Genomic DNA, 2,806 nt, shown 5'->3' on the forward strand with positions numbered 1-2,806 from the left:
CTGCCCCGAGCGTCCGCCTCCGCAGCCGGCGAAACAACAGCCCAGTCCCTTCTAAATTGTCATTAGTTTTATTCGCAGGCTCGCTTGGTGTGTGATTCTCAGGGTGTCCTGCGCAGGGCCAGGTGTTGGACTCGATGATCCTGCTGGGTCCCTTCCAACTCAGCGTACTCTGTGATTCTGTGACTTTCTGTGACTAACAGGTACCAGCTGGGGGCATTGAGAAGTCTGCCAGCCGTAGATTGCACGGGTACACCAGCACACGCCAAGTGAGGGATCTCTGCAAAAGCAGGTTCTGCATCTCCCCCATCACAGAGATACAGGCGGGCCCAGACATCCCCCTGGCAGCAGATAACAGCGTGCCTGATAATGCTGCTGCCCAGTGGGGAGCGGCAGCTGTGTCCTTAGTGTCGGTGGTACTTGCTATTGCTACTACTTGCTGAGCTTTGCCTTTTGTGTATAAGTATCTAAAGGGAGGGTGCCAAGAGGATGGAGCCAGGCTCTTCTCGGTGGTGCCAAGCAATAGGACAAGTGGCAACAGGCAGAAACCGATTCACAGGAAGCTCCACCTGGATATGAGGAAGAACTTCTTTACTGTAGGGTGACCACAGACTGGAGCAGGTTGCCCAGAGAGATGTGGAGTCTCCCTCACGGGAGATGCTCAAGAACCATCTGGACACAACCCTGTGCTATGTGCTCTGGGATGACCCTGCTTGAGCAGGGAGGTTGGGCCAGATCACCCACTGTGGTCCCTTCCAGCCTAACCCAGTCTGTGATTCTGTGATTTGGTTTTATCATTTTTCTGGTATTTTTGGCAGGCCTGGCTGCAGGGCACACAGGCGGAACAAAAGCTTTTCACCCTCAGGACTGGACCTTACAGACACCTACCAACAGCAAGCACTCACCAGCCACAGGAAGCCCAGCTATCACAGCAAGACTGACCCAAAGCAGTGATCATTGCCTGCTGGTCTTCCAAGCCTCTGTTATTGGCAGTTTAAAACCTTTCCTGTTCCTCTCTCATTTGCTAGGTCTCAAATCTAGGTCTTCTCTTGTTCTCTGCATCTCCTGTCTTTGTATAAAATCTTGCCTCACTCATTTCTTAAAGCACATCGTATTTCCATCATTTTTTCCTTTTTCTTTTTTATTTTTGTGTCAAATGTTGCTAGATGCCACCTGCCCCTCCATCTTCACCATGTAGCCCACCCGATTGCAGTGCCTTGCAAATTTTGCACTCCTACCAGACCAGGTTGCTCAGAGCCCCACCCAACCTGACCTTGAACACTGGCCAGGCCTGAGGTATCCACAGCCTTCCTGGACAACCTGTTCCAGTGCCTCACCACCCTCACAGTAAAGAATTTCTTCCTAATATCCAGCCTAAATTTCCCCTTTCAATTTGTACCCATTACTCCTTGTCCTATCACCACAGCTCCTAACCAAGAGTCCCTCTCCAGCTTCCCTGTAGGCCCCTGGATACTGGAAGGTTGCTGTGAGGTCTGAACAGCCCCAGCTTTCTCAGCCTGTTGTGCCTGGGAAGAGGGTGTGGAGATGACAGGAGCTCACCACTGCCTCCTTGTGAGTCCACAGCTGACCAAAAGCATGGCAGGAGACGGGTCAGGTTAGGCTGCAAGTGGGAACTGTAACTGCAATCAGATTAAGGGAAGTGTCACACACCTCTGGCTCCAGGGCACAACCTGGCATCTCTCCTCCTCCACTCTCAACCCCGTCACCCATCCAGTCAACTTCTTGAACTTCACACAGGGGTCACAGTGAAAGGTGAAAGCCTTGTCTATATTCAGCTCAGCCTTCGCTGTGCTGAGCTGAATGGACACAAGATCCCAGCTCTGAGGCTGGCAGCAACCTGAGAGTCCATGTGAGGGAAGGATATGCCCGTGGTATTACCTGCTGCCAGGAATCCTGCCTGTGAAGTCTTCTGTAGAGGTTCCATAGAAGCAGCCACCCAACACTGCTAATTGCTGGAGCCTGTGACAAGTCACCTTGACTCCAAATTCCCTGGCACCAAAATTGCTACTTCAGTCAGCTAACATGGAGTGAATTGGCAACAGACAGTTCATACTGTGGAAACCACGAGGTCACTTCTTGGTAAAAGGACAGCTGGATGTAACTAGCTACAGTAGCAGCAAGGAAAAAATAAAACTGGGAGGGATAGTACCAGCCAGCAGGGCAATGGTGCTGTAGAGAAAGGTAAGTCCCATTTTCAGATGAGGTAGCAATACCCTGAGATGCAATTACTCAGTTTTATTCTGGCTTATCCAACACAAACAAGGTCTCAGGTGAGGTCCTGAGTGCACCTGGCCTATCTCCTGGCACATTTCCTGCATCCCTTTCGCCAGTACCCCCACCCAGTTCAGGTAGTCCATTTCTGAGGTGGGCTGTTGGGCGGTATCAGGCTGTGGGGCAGGGTCTCTAGTGTCTGGGGCTGTGTCAGGCTGTGGGGTAGGATCTCTAGTGTCTGGGGCCGTGGCAGGTTCTGGGGCAGGATGAGGCTCTGGGGTAGGATCTCTAGTGTCTGGGGCCATGTCAGGTTCTGGGGCCTCAAAGAGGAGATAAAGGAAATGAGGAAGGAAATGAGAGAGGAGATGAGGGAGGAGATGAGGGAAGAGATGAAGAAGGTCAGTGTGGCACCAGTGTGAGTCACAGGCCCCCAAGTCAGAGCCCGTCGTCCCCCTGCTAGAGAGAGAGGGTACACCCCGCAAGCTGAGCTGTGGTTTTTCCTGTGTGAGCATGGGGAAGACATGAGAAGGTGGGATGGGAAACCCACCTCTGTCCTGGCAGCGCAGGTGTGTGAACT

The 2,806-nt window shown here is 52.3% G+C and overlaps 1 protein-coding gene and 1 long non-coding RNA gene across 2 annotated transcripts in view; one reads left to right on the forward strand and one right to left on the reverse strand.

Moving 5' to 3' along the window:
- Positions 1–2,806, reverse strand: part of MPPE1 (metallophosphoesterase 1) — a 33,715-nt gene that overhangs the window by 22,147 nt on the left and 8,762 nt on the right. The gene's annotated exons all lie outside the window — the stretch shown is intronic.
- LOC108445487 overlaps positions 7–2,806 on the forward strand; it is a 7,473-nt gene continuing 4,673 nt past the window's right edge. Inside the window, exons 1-2 of the long non-coding RNA XR_001860363.1 lie at positions 7–200; positions 816–2,288. This is a non-coding gene — a long non-coding RNA (uncharacterized LOC108445487). The remainder of the gene's footprint in view (positions 201–815; positions 2,289–2,806) is intronic.

Source organism: Corvus brachyrhynchos, unplaced genomic scaffold (genome assembly GCF_000691975.1).
Source record: "Corvus brachyrhynchos isolate BGI_N302 unplaced genomic scaffold, ASM69197v1 scaffold331, whole genome shotgun sequence".
NCBI lineage: Eukaryota > Metazoa > Chordata > Aves > Passeriformes > Corvidae > Corvus > Corvus brachyrhynchos.